Source organism: Felis catus, chromosome A1 (genome assembly GCF_018350175.1).
Source record: "Felis catus isolate Fca126 chromosome A1, F.catus_Fca126_mat1.0, whole genome shotgun sequence".
NCBI classification, from domain to species: Eukaryota; Metazoa; Chordata; class Mammalia; order Carnivora; family Felidae; genus Felis; species Felis catus.
In genome coordinates this window covers 216440665-216467694 of record NC_058368.1, presented here as the reverse complement: position 1 = coordinate 216467694, position 27030 = coordinate 216440665, and the positions used below count along the sequence as shown (strand labels likewise).

The window sequence follows — 27030 nt, the reverse complement described above, 5'->3', positions numbered from 1 at the left end:
AATAAAAAGGAGGAAATAAAAATGCTTAGCATTCAACTAACTTCCCCCAAATAAGTGTCCACAATTTAAACTTTTTTACTTCATTTTATACATCCTTAAACTGAGTGATAAACTTATGACCATCCCTTAGCCTTGCAACACCATTACTTTTTCTGATTTCAAGGGTCTCAGCCAAAATTCTGAAACAACAGATACATTTCACTTAATATCCAGCTGCCTCGTCATGCCCTCCTTCATTATATATTCAATTCATAATTTTAACCCGAGCACTAATTCTTATTCCCATTATTTCTAAGTACTTAGGAGAGAACATTTTATTATATACCCCCTGATACTGATAGTAGTTAACAGTTTTTAGTTACAATTTAGTCACTAATTAGCTGAATTATCTAAGGCAAGTTAATAATAATGGAACGGTATGAAAGTTTAAAAGCCCAAATCTGGTCAAATTTGTATATGGAGTGGGACTTGCTGAGTTTTCATTCTTGTCGCATGCGTAAGTTGTGTGACTTTAGAGCACTTAAGTCTCTCTAACCTTTAGTTCCTCTTCTGTACAGTACGTATATTAAAGCCACATAACATGTGAAAATCCTCTCAGAGCCCGCATGTTAATCCTTTGGCGCAGTGTGTGCACGATAGAAACACTTAGCATTTCGTGAGCACTCATAGTTTCTCTGAGTATCCCCCTCCCCCCTCCTGTCTCCCTCATCTTCCTTTTGTGCAACTCCCCACCTTCAGAACCACAGGCGGCCAGCTTTTCCAGCTCCCTCCTGGAGCACAGTCTCAGGACAGGCATGCGTTGTGAACATGGGCCACAAGCCTCTTTTCTGAAACTTTTGAGAAGTGGAAGTGGAAAAACAAAAAGAAAAGTCTTGCAGAGACAGATGGCGTGTGGGCCACACGGGCACTTGTCTTTAGTTTTTATTGTTCTCTGGGCACCTGGTCTCCAATCTCTTGTCCTTCCTCTGAACCTCTGATTGTCTCTATTTCTTAAAATAGGTAGAATCATTTTATGAGGCATGGGATCAAGAGTACTGGCAGATTCAATTCATTATTGTTACTCTTATATCTGTCTTAAGTTACTTCTGAGGAAAAGGTATGCATTAGCCAGGCATTCAAGATGTAATATTTTATGCAGCTGAATTGTTCCTATAACCTTCTTCCATGAGTCTTTGCAGCTCCCTTTCCTCTGTTAGTCTTTTTTTTTCCCGTCAAGTTAGATAATATACAGTGGTTTGGGGGAGTAGAACCCAATGACTCACCTCTTACATATGACACCCAGTCAGTGCTCATCCTGAAGAGTGCCCTCCTTAATGTCCATCACCCATTTAACCCACCCCCATCAACTCTCAGTTTGTTCTCTGTATTTAAGAGTCTCTTATGGTTTGCCTCCCTCTCTCTTTTTATCTTATTTTTCCTTCCCTTTCCCGATGCTCACCTGTTAAGTTTCTCAACTTCCACACTAGTGACATCGTATGATCTCTATTTTTCCCTGAACTATTTCATTTAGCATAATACTGTTCGTCTTCATTTTAAAAAATTAATGTTAATTTTTATTTTGAGAGAGAGAGAGAGAGAGCTTGAGAGGGAGAGGGGCAGAGAAAGAAGGAGACACAGAATCCGAAGCAGCCCCCAGGCTCTGAGCTGTCAGCACAGAGCCCGATGTGGGGGTCAAACTCACAAAGCGTGAGATCATGATCTGAGCCCAAGTCCAAGGCTTAACTGACTGAGCCACCCAGGCGCACCTACTATTGAAATTTCTACTGAAGAGTTCTTCAAATTTCAGGCGTTGGTCCTTCTTGGCCACGTGCTCCTCTTTGGCATTGACTTCCAGCAACTATTTTTTCTGCCAGTGGAAGCTCTTTAAATATCTATATTTTTATCCTGAGTCCCATGCCTACATTTATCTGTCCAGTAATTACAGAATGCCTATTTTTGGATTTTAGCAAATTTCTTAAAAATAAAAATATGTAAGTAATTTTAAAAATTGGAAGAATTTACTCAATTTGATTGTACCTCCTTCTTCCACACGTATTTCCTTTCCAACGTGTTTTCTATATCTTGTGAAACAACGCTGTATTCTATCAGTGAGCCACACAGGAACGTTTAGGTACAGTTTCTTCAAATTTCCATAGCCTATTACTTGTAAATCTGAGTGATATGACTTGGCAAGGTCTTCTCCTTCACCTTTCCCTTTGCAATATACCGTTGCCTTAATTTGCTGCACGATCTCCTTCCTGAGTTTGGGTTTGATTTCTTACCACTTTTCAAGCCTCCATTGTCCACTCATTCAAAATACATGAATTAGTCATTCTGCTACAAGAATAAGTTCTTCAAGCAGAAACCTAAACTTTGCTTGTTTTCTATTTCCTTCAAACACCTTCAGTGACGTCAGGCTGCACATGGAAGAGCTGACTCACAACAGTCATGTCTTAAGTGTTTTGAGTAAAATTTGTAGCTGGAAAGAAAATGAATTTTACTGTGATATAATCACAACTATGCACGGAACTCTTTTCCGTGCATCACACACTTTGAAAGTCCCATCATTCCTTTTGGTTGTTTCTCCTTCCTTCTCCTCTCCATTTTACAATCTCCATAGTACATTTTACTTTTATTTTTTTTAACATTTATTTATTTTTGAGAGAGAGAGACAGAGAGACAGAGAGACAGAGAGACAGAGTGTAAGCGAGGGAGGGACAGAGAGAGAGGGGGACACAGCATCCCAAGCAGGCTCCTGGCTCCAAGCTGTCAGCACACAGCATGACACGGGGCTAGAACTTAAGAGCCATTAGATCATGACTGAGCTGAAGTCGGACGTTTAACCCAGTGAGCCACCCAGATGCTGCATATATTCTACTTTTAAACCATACTTCCAGCTCCCAAGTTCCATCTTAAACTGGTGGAGTATCTTAGACATCATTTCTTAGCTGCATTTTGGTGGGGCAAAATCAAAATGTTATTGTATATGGATAGAGCGTAGGTTTGTTAGTCTTCAGAATCTGCAATCGCATTATTCTCTTGCTAAGTGTCCTATGAGACAGTTGATATTTCAGGTAACAAAGGTTCTGTATCTCTAATCAAATATCCTTTAATTAGTGGTAAGCAGTATCCTAAAAGGGAATGAAGGCAAAGATCCCATAGTTACAGGTATGGAATAATTTTAAATTTCCTCTGCTGATGTTTAATTTTGGCCCCTGGCATGATTTCTAATTTATTTTTCTACCATAATATCCTCTGGTGAAGACTGCAAGTTACGTGAATATATTTCCTTTATTTAGAGATCTTCTTTAAAGATTTTTATTTAAGGCTATGATTTTCCAGTCTATGAGATTTACTTCAGAGTCTCTCTTACATTTACATATTCAATGTGACTAAGATTTGGACTATGAGATGGAAATAGAGGTGTGGATGGGACTTCAAAAAATTATCTTTATAAGAAGTGGTACATGTGTTCTTTTTCCTCTATAAAAAGAAACTTTCCTTATTTTTCTAGCCTACAAAGTAGCCATGATGATAAAACTCAAGTAACTTTCTGGGATCAGGAGATGATGTTTATATTTTGCAGCTGATTTATAAAGATAACAGAGAATAGAGATAAAAGAACCCCGAGTCCTCTAGAAACAACTACATGAGCCCTGAACTGCCCTCTTCAGAATATTGTTTACATGATAGAGAAACAGATTTGTATTTTTTCCCCAACAGTGTTCTATGTAGTTGATCCCAATCCCAAATATTATACCTTCCCATTTCTCCATTTATTTCCTCTCTAACCCTGTTCCATATGCACACACATACCTGAAAACACCTGCTAATTTGGAGCTAATTCATATATAAAGCCAACTGGGTGCATCTCATCCCAACTCTGAATTCAGTGACATCACACTGGGAGCTTGAAATCAGCAATAGTTCTCATTTTTACTAGAGAACTTAGTGAATATGATACATCAGGTCTCATATTTTTTTAAATCCTAGACCACAGTTATTAAACCCAGCACACTGCTATACTGCTGTGCACACTGCACACACATGCACACACACACAGAACCAGCCCAAGCTACAGTACACAGTCTATCATTCTGGACATGTAGACTGTACTCGTCCATTTATTTTTCTTTTCTTATTTTTTTTAATATGTATTTATTTTTGAGAGAGAGAGAGTGAACAGGAGAGGGCCAGAGAGAGAGGGAGACACAGAATCTGAAGCAGACTCCATGTTCTGAGCTGTCAGCACAGAGCCCAACTCAGAGCTCGAACTCAGGAACCCCCACAAGATCATGACCTGAGCCGAAGTCGAATGCTTAACTGACTGAGCCACCCAGGTGCCCCACCCTTTTCTTTATCTTCATTTATTCATCTACCCTCAGAAGACTGTGCATCCATAGTCTGTCCATGTCACTATATCAACCTTTGCTTAGTAAATATCAATTTATTTTTCAAGACCCTGTATAAAATAGTCACTTTAAACGCTGTTTCCACATGTAATGGTTCATCTAAGAATTAAATTCACCTTCCCTGTTCTCCTATTGAAATTTATTTGTGCCATTACATTACTCATTAGAGTTTTCTCTGCATTATTATTCACCACCCCCGCCCCCAACCTTCCGCCAGTAAGTCGAGATCTCCTGGAGGGGAGAGAAAGTACATCATTTCTTTTTACTTAAAGTGCCTACCAAAATTTCTTTCACTCAGTTGAAACTGAACAAAAGATTTCTGAGCTTAATTGGCTTTATTACTAGTTTGGAAGCATCCGTGGATGAAGGGTAATTTTATTTTTCTTACAACTTTCTAGGATAGTGCTGGTTTTACAGAAAAGAAGTACATATTTCTTTTGTTGTTGTTATTTTCATTATTATTTAAATGTTTCAAATGAGTTAATATTATACAGCATAAATTATTAATAAAAAAGATCAAGCACATTGATCTCTGAAACAAGTTTCTCTGACTTTTGAAATCATAACCTTCTTCATGTTCTGGCTCATTTTTATTCCATTTCAGACACATCACTTAAGTTTACATATGCATGGTGTGATGATTAAATAAAAGGTGATGCTATTCAGAAAACAGTTTATTTTCTTTTTTTTTTTTTAAGGAGGGGGAGTGTACATCCACGAGCATAGCAAATGAGAGATGGCAGAATAAGGAGGGAGAGAGAGAATCCTAAGCAGAATCCACCCTTAATGCCGAGCCTGACAATGAGGGGCTTGATCTCCTGACCAGATCATGACCTGAACCAAAATCAAGAGTCAGGGGCTGAGCAGATTAAGACACACAGGTGTCCCCAGAAACCAACAGTAGTTGGTTTCATACTATATTTACTAGTCAATCCCTTAAAAACTTAAAAGTAATTTCAGTAAACATTAGATAACATAGTCCATTGTGTATTAATTTTGCATTATATTTTTGAGTACATTGTTTATGTTTCCTTTTTTTTTAATCCTTCGAGTCATTCATTTCCAGGTAGAAAATATCTAATTTAGTAAGTGAGACAAGGCAAACTTTTATTTATTTACTTAAATTATAGGTAATATAATTTGAATATACATATAATATACATATATATGTGTATAATATTTAATTTATTTTTATTTATATAACATATATATAAATGAAACCTAACTATTAAGAAGAATGAAATGAGATAGTACATCATTTGCATCATATTCTTGCCTGAAATTTTCTAAGACTTATCATGGAGGGCTCTTATGAATACAGACTTTTAAATATTTGCCACTGAAAATGTTTGCATGTGAAAACATTTTTAATAAATGTATTAAAAGAAAATAAGAGATCAATCCCCAATCTACATTTAACTAGTTTTGTGCCTAAACTTGCTTGAGATGCATTTTCCTTTAATGAATCATAGTAAGATTGCTTACGGTACGTACACAATGGGAAATGAAACAATGCTAAGAAATATATTTTTTTAATACGTGTTACATTTTTCCTGGGTGCTAAGAATGAACTCTAACCACCTTTACCATTCTTCTTTTGTAACCAAAACTGATGTAGCTTTTAACATTATTGACTACTTCCTACTTTAAATATTCTCTGTCCATCCTTTCATCTACATTAGGATTTTCAAAAAAAAGAAAAAAACAGAATTAATATGCTATATGTAACCAAAAGATAGGTAACTGATGGATGTTACCTAAAAACCTAAAACTAACTTCAGTACATATTAGGTAACACTGTACATTTTATATTAACTTTACACTGTATTTTTGAGTGAAATTTTTTGGTTTTGTTTTGGTTTTGTTTTCTACTTCAAGTCATTTCCTTCCAGGTAGATGGAGAGAGAGAGAGAGAGAGAGAGAGACAGAGAGACAGAGAGACAGAGAGACAGAGAGATAGAGAGACTGTAAGGAATTGGTTCATGTGAGTGTGGTGGCTGACAAGTGCCCAGATCTGTAGCCGTTAAGCTGGAGACCCAGGAGCACTAGTGATATAGTTCTGGTCCAAGTTCAAGGGCCTGACAAGCAGAAGAAGAGATGATATAGTTCCAATCTGAAGGCTAGCATACTTGAGGTCCAAGAAGAGCCAATGCTTCAGTTTGAGTCTGAAGGTAAGAAAAAGCTGATACCCCAGTTCAAAGACAGTCAGACAGGAGGCAGTCGTTAGCCACAGGAGGTTCTGCCTTTTCCTTCTGGTCTGGCCTTCAGCTGATTGCACAAGGCCCACCCACATTATGAAAGCAAAGTACTTTACTAAGTATATCGATGTCAATGTTAATCTGGTCCAAAGACATACTCACAGACATAGCCAGAATAACCTTTAACCAAATGTCTGGGTATTCCATGGCCCAGTGAAATTGATCATAAAAGTTAAACACACTATATGTGATATTCTCTATCTCTGGCCAAGTCTTAAGGGATTCCTCTTTCTACAACTGTCTTCAAGAGTTTTCTACGAATGCTTTTCAGGGTGATCTCATACACACACATAACAAAAAAGATTTGAACAGTTACATCAGAATAAAATTAATATCTATCACTCAGCACCAATCTTTATAAATTACTGAATGGATACCAACACCGAGCACAAATGAACCGTTGTGCAATTGAAGAAATCTGATAACACAGATTGCGACTCTCAAAATTGCCCTTTGCTCCCATTGTATGAACGTGTTTAGTTTCAGATTTAAAAGATAAGTTACTTTCTAAGCAATATATGAAGAAACAATGATTATGCAAAGGAACCCTATTTCCATAAATACAAAAATTCCATTTTTTTATAATAAGTTACCTACACAAAGAATATGCTGCAAAAATATTTTATAAGTTGGATTCTTCATTGTCTTTCTGCTGGCAAATAAGGTTAATATATATTCCAGAAAGGTTGATCTGTAGCAGACTCACAAGATTGTACAGAGGTTATTCCTCTTCCCAGAGGGCCCTGATAGATAAGAAATGAATTAAAAGCTTGTACCTGACCTTAAAATGGGAGGATTATCCTAGATTATAGAAGTGAATCCAAGGTAATTGGATGAGTCCTTAACAGTGGAAGAGTCAGTGAGAGAAGGGGTTGCAGAGAGGTTGTTGAAGATGTCCAGAGGGTGGGAGAGATTCCATCCATCATTACTGGAGGGACTGACATAAGGGAAGCATGGGAAGAAATGAAGACAGCCTCTAGGAGCAAAGACTGACCGCTGGCTGACAAGTACTGAGGTAATGGGGACATCAGTCTTATAACCACAAGGTCCAGAATTGGACCACAACCTGAATGAATTTGGATGCAGATTGTTTTCAACACCTTACAGTAAGCTCTTGGCTGACACCTTGATCATGGCTTTGTGAAATGTCGATCAGAAAAACCATGGGGCTGGGGCGCCTGGGTGGCGCAGTCGGTTAGGCGTCCGACTTCAGCCAGGTCACGATCTCGCGGTCCGTGAGTTCGAGCCCCGCGTCGGGCTCTGGGCTGATGGCTCAGAACCTGGAGCCTGTTTCCGATTCTGTGACTCCCTCTCTCTCTGCCCCTCCCTCGTTCATGCTCTGTCTCTCTCTGTCCCAAAAATAAATAAACGTTGAAAAAAAAAAAAAAAAAAGCCCATTTATCTTAAAAAAAAAAAAAAAAGAAAAAAGAAAAACCATGGGGCCAACCAGGCCTTCTGACCTACAGAACGATGAGATAATAAATAGGTGTTACTTTAAGTCACTAATGGTAATTTACCATGACAGGAATAAAAAAGTGAATGCAATTTTCAAAATTAAACTTATTTTCTTACAGCTCCTTTTATTCATCTCTCAACTCCTTTTTACTTTTTCAATCTCAGACGGGGTGGGGGCAGGGACTCATTTTAATTTGGTTCAATAGGCTCTTCAATCACCTGTGAAATCCCATTGGCAACAAACCTGAAACTTTTTTTTTTTCCTCCTTCATTGTTGTGGGGGAATCTCTTGTTTTACTCTTTGGCCTCTCCCTTCTCACTTTGAGACAAATTTCTCTGGTCCTCCCTCTTTTAACTCTTTTAATCAGCACTGCACAAGGAATCCCTGCTCCTCTACACGCAAATTGTCCAGCCAACCGGGAAATCCCTCTCCAGGGCAAAGAGAGGTAGGAGTGAGCAAAGGGCACCTTCAAGGGCAGCGTTTTACCCCATACACGGTGGCAGGGAGGCGGTGCTGGCAGTGGCTGTACCCTTCCAGCTCCTTCACCGCTACTCTGCCAGTTCCTTGCTCCTGGGTCCCAAGGTATGCACCAGCTCAGCTGTTAGCTGGTGCCCAGAGCGGGCGCAGTGGCGCCTCCTCAGCCCCTCCCTTGGACACCAGAACCCGGAGGGGACAGCACAGCGGGGAGGAGGGACCAGGACTCACATGGTTTTCAGAGTCCAAGAGCTGGTGTTGGGAGGGGCTCCTTCCCAGCACGTACTGTCTTCATCCTCCCAGCCAGAGGTGGTGCACCCAAGCTTACCCACAGGCCAACTTGAGTGCTCCTGGGGGAACAAGGCTGAAGAACCCATGCCACCAAATATAGAAATATCCTCGAACCTTCTGAGAACTGTGGCATGCATCTGCTGTGAAACACGCAGAGCTGGTCACCTTGCTAACGCTACGGTACGGTTAGTTAGCTGTTTTCCAGCCCCTTTGGAAATGCAGTGGCGGGTGGCAGCCCTCAATCAGCTTGGTCCTCTCTACCCGTGCCCCTGAGGGACCAATGCAAGGACACACCTCGGCTTACTTCCCCACTTTTTTTCCCAACTGAAACAGTTATTGAATTCACCCACTCACCTCTTTCTTCCACCCATTATGCTAGTTTATTCACTCTCTTCCCTCTTCTTAATATCTAAACCAGATTCCATCTTTATTCACTATTTGCTGTCTGACAAATTCTCTGTTCTGAAGAGTAAAAATTGTAAAAGAGAATCCTACATACAGAACCCTCTGAGGCTCTCTTTTTGACTGAAGGATAAAAATAACTTCAGGGCTCCTGGGTGGCTCAGTTGGTTAAGGGTGGGACTCTCAATTTCAGCTCAGGTCGCGATCTCGTGGTTCCTGAGATCATGCCCTACATCAGGCTCTGCGCTGACAGTGCAGAGCCTGCGTGGGATTCTCTTTCTCCCTCTCTCCCTGTGTCTCTCTGCCCCTCTCCAGTTTGGGTTCTCTTTTTATCTCTCTCAAAAATAAACTAAAAAAAAAAACTTAAAAAAATAATAACTTCTTAACAGCTTGTCAGCCCCTTCGTTAACAGTTTCGTAAGAAGTATCAGTAGAAACCCATGAAAATTACCTCACTCCCACATTCGGAGGAGAAACTCAGAATCAAAACCACATCCAAGGGGTGAGGAGTGGAGCACGAGCTTAGAACCACCAGCAAAGATTTAAATAATGCATTCAGTTTATGTATCTTTTTCCCATCACAACAAAGAAAAAACAATGACTGCCACAGCAAATATGTCTCTGAAAAACTACCAAGCACTTGAAGTCTTTGCTCTTTAAAGTCACCCAATTGGGAAAGGAGCCACACCAATGAATAAGTGTCAACCAACTTACAATCACACTGAAGTAATCCCACCTCTACAATTAACACCAACCTGCTTTTATCTCTGAAAAACTACTAATCCTTCAAGTCCATACGTTCCAAAGCTACATAAGATGGCAATTTGCTTTGCTCAGAAAGACTATCCTTTAATAGGAGAGTTTTCTAAAACCACAGGAGGCAACGATTTGTGTGTGTGTGTGTGAGTGCACATGCATGTATTTCGTTTTGGATACCAACTGGTATTCTCTTCTTTTGACGGGGTACAATGATCTGGGGTCAGTAAATGACTTGGCTGTCAGTATCAAGATCGAAAGATCTAGGACAACAGTTTAAGAGTGATGTGGATGGACACAAGGAGAGAAAACAAAATGTGATGATGATTGTGTCTCCTGTTAATGCTGATCAGAAACTATTCATCCTTAAAGAGGCCTCAACAATAAAAAAGACAGGTATATAATCCTATGACCATAACCATTTGGTCCTAATGATAGAGATAAAGGATATGTATGGAATCACCAAAATAAATACTCTCTCATAAAGACTAATTCACCTACCCCCACTGGGGATATCCCAGCCCAGCATGAATAGAAACCAGCACTGTGCCTTTAATACAGCATAATTCCAGAGAGTGAAAGATAGATGTCATGAGACCTCTTCCGTTGTGAAAGGGACAGCAATTTGACACCAATTTATTTTTTTTATTTTATTTTCAACATTTATTTATTTTTGGGACAGAGAGAGAGAGAGAGAGAGAGAGAGAGAGAGACAGAGCATGAACGGGGGAGGGGCAGAGAGAGAGGGAGACACAGAATCGGAAACAGGCTCCAGGCTCTGAGCCATCAGCCCAGAGCCTGACGCGGGGCTCGAACTCACGGACCGCGAGATCGTGACCTGGCTGAAGTCGGACGCCCAACCGACTGCGCCACCCAGGCGCCCCTATTTTTTTTATTTTAAAAAAAAAAATTTTTTTCAACGTTTATTTATTTTTGGGACAGAGAGAGACAGAGCATGAACAGGGGAGGGGCAGAGAGAGAGGGAGACACAGAATCGGAAACAGGCTCCAGGCTCCGAGCCATCAGCCCAGAGCCTGACGCGGGGCTCAAACTCCCGGACCGCGAGATCGTGACCTGGCTGAAGTCGGACGCTTAACCGACTGCGCCACCCAGGCGCCCCAGACACCAATTTTTAATATTGGTCCATTTTCCCTGACTGTATTGCCTCTCAAAACATTAACAATATGAAGACTTAAAAAAATGCTTCATCTATTTCTGTGATATTTTACATAATTTTGTCTCTAAATAATTAACTATGTTAATATCACAGGAAGTATTATAATGGGGACATGACCTCAGAATCCACTTGAAAGCTAAACTGAAGGTATTATCTCCTAAGTGGCTAGAGACTCATTGAGAATTTTTAAAAGTTTGGAAGTCACATTTTGAAAGCTGTTATTTAGAGAAATTAAACACTCATTTAGGAGGGAATGATGCAGAAAAGATTTGTGTATGGTTGCCAGAAGCAAGGCTATTTCAGTAATCCAGGTGTGAGATGATGAGTTCCAGAACTAAGGTGGTGGGAGTCAGCAAGTAAATAAAACAACACATTTAAAGACATTTAGGGAGAAGAACTGACAAGGTTTGATTGCCTATTAGAAATAAGTAATTAAAGAAGGAAATGTATTAAGAATAACTCAATACTAAACTGTACACAAATGATTTGCTTTCCGAAAATCATCTTTTCTATTTCATAAAGTTAAATGACCATATAGAAGTGGCTATAATGTGATAGACAAAATGGAGATTTAGAAGGTGATCAAATTATTCAATAAAAGATATTAATTGAGAGTCTGTTTTAGGACAGGCACTAAACAATAGGCCAAAGCTTAGAGTGACTAACGACTAACTATGAATAACACAGACAAAACATACTTGCTTTAATGGGCACTTATTTAGGTGGGGAGCGGGGCAAATCAAGATAGCTAATTCATTTTCATAGCATTTTAGAAGATTATAAGTGCAGTGGAAAAAACAGATCCTGCTGAAAAGGTTCACAAGTTTTGGGATGTGTAAAATTTTGAGTAGAGAGATTAGAATAAGCCTTGCCGAGAAGGGACATTGGAGCCAAGCCTAGAAGTGAGTGAGTGGGATGTATGGTAAAGAGCAGTCTGAGTAAAATGAACAGCTGATGGGGAGACACTGATACAGAGTTTCACAAAGGACACAGAAGCCAGCGGCAGATTAAAGAAACTCCCACTGGCGATGTTTGCACAATTTGAGCATCTAATTGTATTTTCTTGGATATGTGTCTACTGGTTTCTGAGCCCATCCTTGATTTCTGATGCACAAAATTATTGGAGGCTTAGTTTGTATGTTTTGATTCTCCGGACCCCAAATCACTTATGGGTTAAAAAAAAACTTGCAGATAGTTTTCAAAAACATGACAGGGGTCTAGTCATGTTCACTGTTGGTGCGTTATTATTACTTCTAAGCCTTCTTGGTGGCCTATCTTATCTGCTCATCTGTTTTTCGTTTTTTTTTTTTTTTTTTTTTTTTTTTTTTTTTTTTATCTATAAGCTTATGTCATGTTTTTCATTCCAAGCCTTCTCACTTTACCCTTATTGGTATCTATAGCTCCCTTTGCCTCCAGAGACTCTGAATTCCCAACTACAAAGGTGTTTTATTTCCTTTTGCAATGTACACAAAATAGAATAGGGATTGCTTCACCAATATCACGACTGATAACATACCACCCAAGTTCAAGATTCCTTTTCTCTTTTTGTCCTTCAGGCTACATCCTGTAGAGGAAGTGCAATCAAAGTATAGTGTTCAAAATTACTTGAAATAATTAGTTCCCTGTGTGTAGGTGGATGCATATATTCTCTGCATATTATAAACTTGATGTAGTTATGTTTTTCTACTTGTATTTAATTTTAGCTTTATCCTCCTGTTTGATACAATTTAGATTTAATTGCATTGTTTGACTTTGGGAGTAATTAACATAATTCAAATATCAAAGTTTCATTCCATTCTCTATCCCTGCTATCTACCATTGCTGTTCTTATTGATAAATGATTTAATTGAATTAGCTTTGTGTTTATGATGTGAATTGCTTTTCTTTTTTTCAAAAATGAGATCACACATACATATTCATGTCTTATTTTTTTGATTTCCTTACAACAAAATGCAGTTTATATATGTATATGGTATCTATCTAATTGCCCATTGCTTTTTTGATAACAAGTAACATTTTGTCCTAAGAATTACACTAGATCAAAAAAGTATTTTCACTCTATTTTACAGCCTTATAGTATTCCATTGATATACAGTTTCGCTATACTCCATAGCTATATGGCCCATAGCTATATAGTTAAAAACCATAGTTTTCAACCAATGTCATGTCCGGTTGTTTCTGATATTTTACTATTTCAAATAAGGCCACAGCGAATATTTTTACATATGTTTGGATTGTTGGAAGTATATGGAATTCTTATTCGTAGAATCGCTAAATGTAAAGTATAATTGCAAATACAGTTGTTGGTTTAAGATGTATGTATTGTACTATATACAAAGGAGTTACACCAGTTAACAAATGCATTGGTTGTGCTTAAGGGAGCCTGTTACCCTATAGCTTGCACTAAACTATATTATTTAAACTTTGCTGTAATGAGATAAGAAATGGTATCTTGATATAATTTTAATTTAATTTTAATTTCTTTAATTATGAGCATTGAGCGTTCTTTCAAATTTTTAAGAGCTACTTTGTGTGTGTGCGTGTGTGTGTGTGGTGTAGTGTATACTACTCATCCTATGTGTGTGTGTCTGTGACTTTTGCACATTTTTCATCAGGTGTTTAGTCTTTTTTTTTCCCTTCAATATTCAAGAAAATGTGGCATAGGGGTGGCTCAGTCGGTTAAGGGTCCAACATCAGCTCAGGTTATGATCTCACAGTTCATGGGTTTGAGCCCCAGGTCTAGCTCTGTGTTGACAGCTCAGAGTCTGGAGTCTGCTTGGGATTCTGTGTCCCCATCTCTCTCTGTCCCTCCCCCCCTTCATGATCGCGCTCTCTCTCTCTCTCTCAAAAATAAATAAACATTAAAAAAGGTTTTTTTCAGTAAAAAATAAATCAATAAACACTAAAAATGTGGCATATACACAATGGAATATTATTCAGCCTTAGAAAAGGAAGACATTCTGTTACTTGCAACAATATGCGTGAAATTAGAGGACATTATGCTGAGTGAATTAAACCAGACATAAAAGGGAAAATCCCACATGATCTCACTTATATGAATATGAAATAGTCAAATGCATAGAAGCAGAGAGTACAAGGATGGTTGCCAGGGTCTGGGAGGTATTAGTGAAAGGGTACAAACTCTCAGTTTTGCAAGATGGAGATTTCTCTAGCATAGAGATTTATATAGCATAGAACCTATAGTTAATACTATATTATATATTTAAAAATTTGCTAAGAGGATAGATCTTATGTTAAGTGTTAATGTCACACATAAAAAATAATGGTAAATATAGAAGATAAGAAGAAACTTTTGAAGGTGATGGATATATTTAGAGCATAAGTTATGGTGATATCAAAGATATATACTTACCTCCAAATACACCAAGTTGTATTCATTAAATATGTGCAGCTTTTTGTAGGTCAGTCATACCTCAACAAAGTGATTTAAGCAGTATTTGCATATTTGTGAGTTTGGCCTTTTTTCTGTTATATTCACTGAAAAAAATATGTTCCAGTTTGTATTTACTTTTCCATAAGTAATATTTTACTTATTTTTTTCATGCAATTGTTTGACATGGCTGAGTGTATTGATCTTTTATTATATCTGCATTTTTAAATTTTTGGTTAAAAAGTATTCTTTCACATCCAGATTTAAAGGGAATCTACACAGAGTTTCTTCTATTGTTTATATAATTTCATTTTCTTTTAAACTTAGGTAACATTCACTTGGTATTTATTCTGGCACACGTATGTTTTATGTATTCGATTTTCTCAATTTTTCTTTTGCAAAACAACTAGCCAGTTTTGCCAACACCGTTTCATAAAAAGTCCACCTTTTCCTCAACTGTTTGAGATGCCACCTTAATTACATATGAAAGATGTCCCCTGTTCTTGGAAGTATTTATGGACTGTCTGTACCATTTCTCCGGTTTACAGTCATTAGAATGGTTTGTCATATATTTTGTTATCTGACAAATCTAAGGTAACTATAATCCTCTATTTTCAGATTTTCCTATTTATTTTATATATATATAAACGATATATTTCGTATTTATTTTTCCATGTGAGCTTTGTAACCAACGGGCTTATGTGTGGGGGAAGGGTACGCTATATTTATTGGAATTCGGTGGAACTGACTGACACTATTACTCTAGCAGCTGTTTGCAGGTGGGTTGGTGGTGAGAATGGTGAGCAATGAAGGAAAGAGGATGAACAGGCGATAACGAAATAATCTTGGTGAAAGATGGCTAAGACTTGGCCAGGTTAGTAACAATGGAGATGGATTAGTGCTAAAAGTTTGAACATATTTAAAAAAAAAGGGGGGCGCCTGGGTGGCTCAGTCGGTTGAGTGTCCGACTTCGGCTCAGGTCATGATCTCGTGGTCCATGAGTTTGAGCCCCGCATCGGGCTCTGGGCTGACAGCTCAGAGCCTGGAACCTGTTTCAGAATCTGTGTCTCCCTCTCTCTCTGACCCTCCCCCGTTCATGCTCTGTCTCTCTCTGTCTCAAAAATAAATAAATGTTAAAAAAAAATAAAAAAATAAAATAAAAATTAAAAAAAAAACTTGAACATATTTTAAAAGCCATAGCAATGGGATTTCCTAAAAAAAAAAAAAAAAAAGGTATGTGAGGTATTAAAACCAATTATATTTCCAAGTACTCTGGCCTGAGCTACCAAATTGGTGAAGCTGTTCTCTACTAAGGAATGGAGAGCTGTAGAGCAAATAGCTTTGGTGAAATTCATGAGTTACAGATCAATCCCATCTTACTTTTGGTGCGTTAATTTTGATTGAGTTGCTTCCTAGTAGTGGTACATTTTCTTTTTATATTATTATAGAATCAATCATAATATGTCCTTATTTTTTTTATAGTTCACTCTCTGTGGTTGAGCCCTATGTTTCTGTGTTAGCTTCAATCCGACCCCTATCTTTCTTTTTTACCCTGATCATTCTTCTAAAAGTCTATCTTTATTCTGAGTCATAATTAGAAAGCCAAAATTTCATTCTGCTGTTTACTTCTAATAACATTTGTTCATTTTAATCCCCTTATTTACTTTTCTTTGAGTTTACATTTGATCTTTTTAAGTTACTAATTTGACCACTTCGCTAAATTTGCTTCATTCTAGATAATTTTCTAAAATATTCGATTAGCATTATAAATTTTTCTCCAGTAAAATTTTTGGTTGAATTTGAAAAGTTTTGCATGAAGATTTTTAAGTTTTTTAGAATTTTTTGTATTTTATCATTTCAATTATTACTTGCTTGTGAGATAATATCACATCTCTCTCAAATTTTTGTTCATTTTAACAGAAGATCTGTCTTATCTTCTGTAAGAAATATTTGGAATATACTTTTTTTCTATATAACTCTAAGTACACTTGAAACAAATCAATCATTTTGTATGCAATCAAACCCCTAGATTGTGAAGACTTGTTATTTGGTAATTGAAATATTTATGCCTTAATGAAATACTCAGATAGAACCAAAAGTGTTTGCAGCTGCTTTGTTTCAGAAATGGCTTTAAAATGATTGTAATGTCAATCCTTTGTGACTGGAAAAAAAAAAAAAAACTTCAAAATAATTAGAAGCCATTTAGTTTTGGAATAACTTCTCAAAGAATTGAGAATTAAAATTAATACCTAGACACTAAAGTCTCTCATTAGTTGAACTGTTCATAATCAATAAGTTTATAGTTCTAAAATGCTTAAATTTTTGGAAAGAAGAAGTATGTAGTGGTTTACAGATAAGTGTCATTTGACAAAAATTTTACAAAGACAACTGACATTTTCATTAGTGAGATTAAAACATGGGAGCACAGGGGTGCCTGGGTCAGTTTAGCGTCCAACTTCGGCTCTGGTCATGATCTCATGGTTCGTGAGTTTGAGCCTCGCGTCAGGCCCGGTTCTGACAGTTCAGAGCCAGGAGTCTGCTTTGGATTCTGTCTGCTTTGGATGCTTTCTCCTTCTCTTTCTCTGTCCCTTCCCCACTGTGTTCTCTCTCTCTCTCTCTCTCTCTCTCTCTCTCTCAGAAATAATAAATGAATAAACTTTATGAAAAAGAAAAATATGGGAGCACAAGGGCCACGAAAGGGGCAATGTGCTTGGGGGTCGGTAGGCTTCAGCTTTAGCGGGCAGCCCCTGGTGGTGGTATGGCATGACTGGCTAGAGATTTCTAGCACCATGGCTAGCTTCTTAGCTGTCACTGACAGAACTGATGAAATGCAGAAGGATCTCCTTAGTAAAGACAAAGACATGCAGTTATCCACGAACTGAGAAGAGTGAAGCTAAACACGTTGAGAAAAATGATGCTGACCCTATCTTTGTGATGAACAAAACCATTTCAACTCGTTACAATTTGCCAGGCATCTGAGTGGGTGGTAATCCTGGAAGTCCCTTCCAGCTCTTGTGGACAAACAGCCTTGGGACATGTACACCCCGGTGACCAAGTCCCGAGGAATTTAGTTTCTTACTTTCAAAGGTCATGAGCAAGGAGAAGTGAATACGTCTTATGGGCATTCTTGTGCCATGATGATGGACTGTATGACAGACAGGGCATTGGAAAGTGAACATGTGGTCAGTTTGTTCAGAGCTCCAGAGGTTCCTGCAATCTTTGGAGCTTTCTGTTATGACACAGTTTTAGAGAAGGGACTTGATGAGTAGATGCCAACAAAAGAGAATCTACATTCCTTCACCAAAGATGCTTGCCCTTTGACTTATAAAGGTCTTCCATTCGAAACGCTGGAAGTTGAAGCAAATTGGCATTGGAAAGACTTTAACACAACAAGCACAAAATAGATCTCGTAGAAGAGAAGGCATCTGGGAACCCTGAGAACATCATCCAGCTACACAGATTTGATGACTTAATTGTTGTGAGGAAGGGTCCTCTTAGTCCAAGAACAAATATGTGTTCCTGTTATGTAGCATCAGCAGACCACTTTCTAAAATTAAAAAAGAATATTAAATTAAAATAAAAGTCTTCTATGAAACAAAACAAAATAAAACATGAGTTACAGTGGTTGTGTGATGCCGGTCTTGTTAGCTCTGACGCCTTTCCTCGGATTTTTGTTTTCCTCCTACTATCCTCTGGAACTCTCTCTCATCACCTCCCCATTTCCATCATCTCACCTTTTCAGAGAAATATTCCTGTGGTTTAGCTCTTTGTAGGCTGTGTTCTCCGGTTTCATTTTAAAACAGTGTTTGGGGTACCTGGATGGCTCAGTCAGTTAAGCGTCCGACCTCAGCTCAGGTCATCATCTTGCAGTTCGTCAGTTCAAGCCCTGCGAAGGGCTCTGTGCTGATAGCTCAAGGGCTGGAGCCTGCTTCAGATTCTGTGTCTCCTTCCCTCTCTGCCCCTCCCCCGTTCTCACTCTGTCTCTCAAAAATAAATAAACATTAACAACAACAACAAAAACAACAACAAAACTGTTCCTGGGGCGCCTGAGTGGCTCAGTTGGTTAAGCCTCAGTCCTGATCTCCTGGATCATAGATTCCAGCATCAGGCTTTGAGCTGTCAGCATAGAGCCTGGAGCCTGCCTAAGGTGCTGTGTTCTCCCTGTCTCTCTCAAAAATAAATAAACTTTTAAAAGCATTAGTAAGTTAAGAATAATAATAAAATAATAGTTTAAAAAAAGTGTTAAGCTGGGCCACCTGGGTGGCTCAGTGGGTGGTTAAACATCTGACTTCTGCTCAGGTCATGATCTCACAGTTGCTGAGTTCAAGCCCTGCATTGGGCTCCCTGCTGCTGTCAGGAGGGACCCTGCTTCAGATCCTCTGTCTTCCTCTCTCTCTGCCCCTCCCCCACTTCTCTCTCTCTCTCTCTCTCTCTCTCTCTCTCTCAAAATAAAAGTTAAGTAAAACATGTTCTATAACCCAAACTTGACAATTAACTAGCTTTAAACACAGAACTGAAAAAATTTTACATAAAACTATATTTTCATTCTGGTTCATTTCCATGTGTTAAGCCTAGAGCCCTAGTTAAGGGCCTCCATTCACTGTAGCTAAAGACAGTCCTACAAGACTGGGATTGTTACTTGATTTTTACTATATTCAGTACCATTTTTTGCACTTACTGCATTTACAACTAATTGACTTAGACAAAATGACCCCAAAATACACTTTGTGCATATGTCAAATAGAAAATGAAAAATAAACACTTTATGTTTTAGAACAACTGATATCAGAAAACCCGGTGACTTAAGGTTGCGAAGGACACCTTGAGAAAAAAAACAATAAAGCACAAGAGTAGTGGGCAGATTGTAATACTGACAGGCTCCAAAGGATTTAAAGAAAATCTTTCCATGGAAAGACACCAAAAACAAAGGTTTGAAAAAAAAAAGTCTATGAATAAAATATAACCAATGCATATACGTGATTTGCAGGGTGATATTTATTCTTTATTTCTTATGTTTGTATCAGGTTTAGGAAATTTCCACCATTCTCCCCAAGAGGAAAGTAGTTGGTGGATGCATTCGGCTCAACTCCATACACAATAAGGAAACGTGGGAATTTATAGCCAAGGAGCAGAGTGGAGAATTACCAAGAGGAAACATCAGAGGTGACGATGGGGGCGGATTCTGGCTAAACTCACCTACGGGCTTCTTGCTGAAGGCAGGCCAGAGTGCTAGGACATCACCTGGGGAATGGTAGAGGTTGAGGACCCATATTAGATATCAAGGATTCTGACTAAACTGATAGAAGGATTCTCAATGAAATTGGGTAATGCAGAGATGACCATGTAAGCCGAGAAACCATACTTGCCAAGAGTTCAGAGTAGAGCTTAGTAGGCTGAGTAGAGCTTAGTCAAGGAGGGAATCTTTGCCACAACTTCTCCCCAAACCTACTGCCAGCTCTATGTTTCTCTGTACCCCTTATCATCTTCTAATACAGTATGCAGTTGATTTATTCATTTTGATACATTTCCCCATGCTAGCATGCAAATTACAAGAGACCATGGATTTTTGTATCTAATTTGTTCCTTGCAATTGATCCATCAGCTACAACATTGGTTGCCCAGAGTAGATACTCAGTAAACATTTGCTGATTTATGATCTATTGCCTAATTTTTGTTGGGCTTTTGCTATAAAATAATTCATGAGAATTCCTTCTAATAACATCTAGAACAAAACCTTTAGTAAATGAAAGCAGTGATCATTTTGTCATATTTTAAGAAGTTAGATCTGTAAAGGGTTAATATAATGCTGTAGAAAGTGAAAGCTGACCCTTTTAGCTGACAATCCTGAATAAAAGGTGTAATTAGCATACTGTTTTGCCTCTTAGATACAATTGATTTTACTGCTGCTAGAAATAGTAAATGGAAGAATTCACTGATTTTATTCTTGTGGATGTTTCTCCTCTTCCATTTAAAGCACCTGAAGTGTTGCTGATAAGCAGGCTTGAAATTTGACAAATACTCTCTAATTTCCTCCTAGTTTTCAAGTGTGCAAAACACAGGCAAAAAAAAAAAAAAAAGCCAGAAACCTTGCCATAATGTCAAAATGAGAACAAAAGGAGGTCTAACCTCAAAAAGAATATTTTTAGTTGAAATATACATTTGTATGTAAATATTCTAAATATTATCCTTCTGAGTAACAAATCCCATGGATTTCAGGCACTCTGGGAAGAATAGTTACAATGCATTTGTCAATGATTTGCCTAAATTTCACCTACAGACTTTTAAGTGCTGAGGGGATTTTAGTGACCAAGAGAACAAGATGAGTGCCATTCACGCCCTCGCTGAAGTTACATATGAGAAGACATGGATTCAATCATGCATATACATGAATTTTAAAACAGTGTGCAGGGGCACCCAGGTGGCTCAGCTGGTTGAGCAGACTGGGGCTCAGGTCATGGTCTCGCTGTCTGTGAGTTCGAGCCCTGCGTCCGGCTCTGCGTGGACAGCTCGGAGCCCGGAGCCTGCTTCAGATTCTGTGTCGCCGTCTCTCTGCTCTTCCCCACTCACACTCTGTCTCTCTTTCTCTCAAAAAGAAAGAAACAGGAAAAGATAAAAATAAAATAAAACAGTGTACAATACACAGGGCAATTAACTAGGGTTAGGGTTAGGGTTAGGGTTAGGGTTAGCAATGTACAGATTGTACAATTTAAACCGCTTTGAGGTCTATGAAGGGACCCTTGAAAATTTGATGTGAAAGCTGAGACTGTAGAAAGAAGTAAGTAAATGCTAACCTAGGTAGAGAGGCCATACAAGAGGAGGGGTAGTCTATGGAGAGGGTGTGAGGTGAGTATTTCTTTGAGCAATGCAGGACATTGAAGGACGCTCCCGTAAAAGCATAGAACTTCATCGAAGAGAGGTGGGCTATGGGGCTCAGAAGATGAATGGCCTGATCACCTATATGAAAAAGGTTAAAATTTATCTTCAAGATAAATGAAGCCATTTGAAGATAAGTATGGCATCACTGAAGAGAATGAAAAGGAAGACCACGAGAGACCCTTGGAAGACTAGTGCGGGCATCCAGACGTGGTAACGTGGACTAGGTGGGTGGCAGTGAAAATGCAGAGAGATGGATAGATTCCAGAGTTATGAGAAGTAAATGATTGGATCTGTGCGATGTACAAGGAGGAGTGAGCAAGTCTCCGGTCGCCGTATGTGGCCTGAGAAACTAGGTGAATGTGCTTCCTAATTTGCATGTTTCCTTTCTAATATTGAAATAATAGAGGAAGAGTATGTGTGGAAGGAAAATTCAATGATGAGTTCAATTTTAGGGAGAAATATTAAACACAGTAGAGGCTGAATCAGATAAGTTGGAGCTGAAGAAAGAGATTGGTCATCAGCGGCACATGCATGGTGTTCTGTTTCAACCCTAACTGGTCCTAGTTCAGTGTAGTTCTGACATGAACACCCAGATTTAGCATCACACTCCGTATGTCTATGGACATGGTTTCCAGAAAGAATTACAATCACCTTTATTCAGAATCAGAAAAATATGAATCAAAATAGTAATTATACCCTCAGATGAGGATGTAGCAATCCCATTCTAAGCTTTCAATTATGTGAATATGGTTTTATTTTTCAGTTGCTCTCTTGAACTTGAATGTACATATAGTAATATAATTCATTGTCTTCAGCGATCCATAGTTTGCTCCTTTCAATACAAGACCCTTGTTTTGGGGGGTGCCCGGGTGGCTCAGTTGGTTAAGTGTCCAACTTCGGTTCAGGTCATAGTCTTGCGGTTCACAAGTTGGAGCCCCGTGTCAGGCTCTGTGCTGACAGCTCGGAGCCTAGAGCCTGCTTCGGATTCTGTGTGTCTCTCTCTGCCCCTCCCGACTTATGCTCTGTCTCTCTCTCTCAAAAATAAACATGAAAAAAAAAATAAAATAAATAAAAAAACAAGACCATTGCTTTCTTTGATTCTGTTTCCCTTTTATTTTTCTCACAAAATCCAATTTTCACTTGTAGAAGTAGCTCAGTCATCTGCACTTGCAAACCTATTCCCAAACCTGCAATTCCGTGTCACTGGCTGATTCCATGGGGCTCTTGCCTTTTTGCATTTCTTGTGAACCAAGGCAATAACAGCTGCATTTTTAGAGAAGCCTGAATCAAGCTTTGCAGTCTCTGCATTCCTGTTACAAAACCCACTCAATGTGTTCATGTCACCTGTCACCTGTCTCTCTTCACATCTTCCTGTGGGAGTTGGGCTTGGGAACTGGCATGAGAAAATACTAGTACTGTCACTACTGCTCTTGCCATAAATAATAAAGTCTTTTGGCTCTGACCCGGGAGTATTATGACTTCTGCCAGCATCCATGAATGAGAGACAGAATAATGAGCTAGCTTGCAAGTAAAGTAACATCAGATCCTTCACAGCTCTCCATTAATATGAAAAATAAAAACAAAAACAAAAACATCAACTACTCTTTGTATGACCTAATAGTGTAATAGAATATCCTGATATGAATAGCCAAAATGGGAGGCAAATTTATCGTGATCACACAATGATATAGGGGCTAGTCAACTTGTTTACATGATACAAATGAGGCTTCAAGAGGTAATGCCAACAGGAAAAACTCATACTAGATACAATATTATGCAAGGAGAAAATTCTGTGAATCCAGGGAGCCAAAAAGTTACAGGTGCAATTTTATTGGTGAAGACATAAGCTATTAATTAGGATTCAAACTCTGATATTATCTATCCTAAAAGATAGGGTTATGTTGCAGCTGAAAATATAATTAAACGGGGTGGGGGGAGATGAGATGAGGGCATGGTGGCATTTCTCATTTCCCAATACATGTAAGCACTTCAGAATATAGCTGATTGGTTATAGCATGTGTAACACCCATATACACAGATACACTCCTGGGATTCAGTGTTTGTGCTAATAGTGTGATCCTCAAGTTTCAGGAGAAGATGTGCCCTGGGAAGAGTTCTCATTTTGGAAATGGTTAGGAGAAATAAACCACCACAGTATCCACAATGTGTATCCCAGGAGCTCTTCCAGCAGCACTAAACGGCAAGAACTGCTGAAGCTGGAGAATTCACGGGAAGGACAAGAGCCGATTTATCATAGCATGGCAGGCCCCTGAATTGCTAAAGGGTCAGGTGCATTCTGGCCCAAATCTTTCATCTTTCTAAAAGGTAATCTCTCAAACAGCACTTGCGAAGAGCTCCTCAGCTACACAGTACCTGGATTTATGACCTACAGAGACACTTGGCATGGTGGCGGACTGAGATTTTGCTGTCTCACGTGTATTTGGAGCGGAGGTAAGTGCTACGTTCATCTAAATCGCAGCTTCCAATGGCCTCCCTCTATCAGGCAGTGTGTGTCAGGGAGGCAGAGCCTGCATATAGCAAGGATTCCAAGATGTATGAACATACGTTTGCAGGTGTATGTTTGGACACGGGCATGCACATACGGGGACTTACGCATTAAGCCCTCATGATTGCTCACAAGGCTATGGGTGAGTTGGGTAGGTCTCCTGATCCTAACTAGGCACATTCATGTTTCCACTTAACCCCAAGTCAGACAGGTGGTTCAACTGATGTAGACTGGACTTTCTTATATACCTGTAGGTCAGCTGGTTGTCACTCAATCTGGGTTGACCTTGTCTGGGTCCACTAGGGCTACTTGCCTCGTCCGTGTTGCTTCTTATCTTCCACCAGGCTCTCCCATACTTCCCATTTATGTCTCGGAGGCAGAATTCCCAGAGAGAGTGGAAGGAACACAAGGGTCTTGAGCAAAGGCCCAGAACTACCACACTATTGGTTCCAGTACTTTCCATTGGTTAAAACAAGTCACAGTCCAGCTAAGATTTAAGAATCCCCACCTGCAGGGGTGCCTGGGTGGCTAAGTCAGTTAAGTGTCTGACTTGATTTCAGTTCAGGTCATGATCTCACAGATCCTGAGTTCCAGCCCTGCACTAGGCTCTGTGTTGACAGCGTAGAGTCTCCCTGGGATTCTCTCCCTCTCTCTGTCCTTCTCTTGTTTGAGCTCTTTCTCTCAAAATAAATAAACAACGCTAAAAAAAAAATTAGCAATCAATCAATCAATCAATAAAAAGAATCCCCAGCTCTAAATAGCCTTTTCTTAGAAAGGACTGTTGCACATTTACTATCCCATCATTTTGTTTAATTCTCTGATCAACACATATAACTATCAGAAGCTTGAGTGATTATTTACATTTTTATGTTTTAGTTGTGCTTATCTATCTTCACAGATGGATTCTTGTCCACTGCCAAAACCTCAGCAAATAAAATAGTTCATGGCACATAGTAGGTACCTGATTAACATTTTCTGATGGCTCAGTGAAGATTCCCTAACTGCACAGGAATTCTTTCTTTTTAAGGGCACTGAAAACATTTATCCTTACACTCTAGTAAGAAACATACTGAAAAAATAGATTGAAAAGGAAGCAGGTGAAGTAAATAAAGCAAAACTGATTTTATTATATTCATAAATATATGTGAAAGAATCCACAATGAAAGAATATCCATCCGAACATATCAGTTGTTCACTGGTTTACTCATTACTAACAAAAAATTTGTAAAAAAAAATCATTTAATCTGAATATTCTTTCAATTAGCAAATTATTCATTGAAACACAGATCATCAAAGTTTCTATTTTTAAACATTTAGGAAATAAAGCTAAATTTGTTAACTGTTAGTTTTATTTGAACGCCTGTGCTTTATCCAGGGAGGATGAAATAAATTATTCACTTTAAATGGAGAAATACATTAATAAATTCTGATCACCTCTATTCTGTGAATCATCTCTTTTGCATTGCAAAAAAAATTAATGTCTCTTCCCACCCTGAATAATTTATGTACTCTCCTCCGTCTTTGCAGCAACATAATAAATGTACTGAGTTCCTGGCAAGTTGAAGATTCTGTTCACAAAGTGTGGTAGATTTTTTAACACACTTTCCATGTGCCTCTCAGTCATCTGCCTACTAATTATCAACGAAGCCGTCATTCAAGCAATACAATCTAAACCTTTTGCGGATTTCTGACCGAACTACGTGTATTACATTCTCTATCAAAGTTAGTCAGGCAAATATAATGTTTAATTTTTTTTTTTTGCCTTTTTATGGCCCTTAAGCAAGAGAACTTATGTTTAATACAGACTTAAAACTGAGTGTCCTGAAGATGGGGTCTTGGAGTTCTCTTCCTTGCTTGACCTTTAATAGTGAGAGGACCTTGAGCAGGTAGTTTTTCTCCCATCTAAGGCACCGTTATTTGTTTTGTTTTGTTTTGTTTTGTTTTTTAAAATCTGTATGACGGTGATAGTAAAGACTTTTTAAACTTTTAGGTAAAATACCATGATTATGTGATACAAACATCACAAATTTATTAGAACAGTGCCCCGCACAAAGAAATCCCTTTATACATTTAGTTATTACTAATAAATAGAATTTACACTTTCATCAATTCAAAACTAAATATCATTCTCTTATTAATGTCAGAATATGTCCATTAAAATGATATTTCATAGAACTGATGATTTTAATGAGAGAAATATCATTACTTTATTTGATTATAATAGACAAATGAAGAAATGGAAAAATATATATATAATATGGTATGTGTTACCCTTACCCAACACAGATAAAATTGGTCATGCATGTATTTTCACTTCATTTCTTAAGGAACTCAACTTGAAAAAAAAACAAATTCATATTCAAAGTAACCAAATTTTAATTAAATGTTAATGGTGAGAACAGCTCATATGGGCATACGCACGGGAATCCGGGATTACTTTCACTAGATGAACTACTGCAAGTTTCAGACTGCTGAGATGTCCAGGATTTACTTTGATGGTACCATTTAAGTGAACAAATTGAGAAAACCAAAGAGAAGTGCTATTTGGTTGTATTGGGCGGATGTCTTCCCTGGAAAATAACCAATTTCCCATGTAAGTCACAGGTTTTTTTCATTCGTACTTTAAAAATACCCCAAACTTGAGACAAAAGTACCGTAGCAAAGAGCATGGAACAAAAAGTGTTTTTTGTGTTTTTGTTTTTGTTTTTGTTTTTGTTTTCAGAGGGAGGCCAGAAACTATGGGGAAAGCTTAAAACAACAGATCACAAAAAAGAGAAGCACAAAATTAGGAACTGTAGCAGCATAGTTTAGCACATTCAAGGAACGTGCCAAGGACAGGAAAAAGTAAGACTGGTGTAAAGAGCCACAAAATCATGACTTTTACAGCAATATCATAGAAGGAGAAATTAAGAAGAGAGAAAAGAAAAAATATGAATATTTACAGTATGGTGGAGAAGATTGAAAAACTCTAGTAATAACACTGGTAATCTGGGCCCTGATTTACTAAAGTGGACAACATTGAAACAAAATATATGAGGAAAACTATTCTGGGA

At 38.4% G+C, this 27030-nt stretch overlaps 1 pseudogene; it reads left to right on the top strand.

Moving 5' to 3' along the window:
- Positions 1 to 492: 492 nt before the first annotated feature.
- Positions 493 to 26730, top strand: LOC101083488 (annotated as a pseudogene).
- Positions 26731 to 27030: the final 300 nt, after the last annotated feature.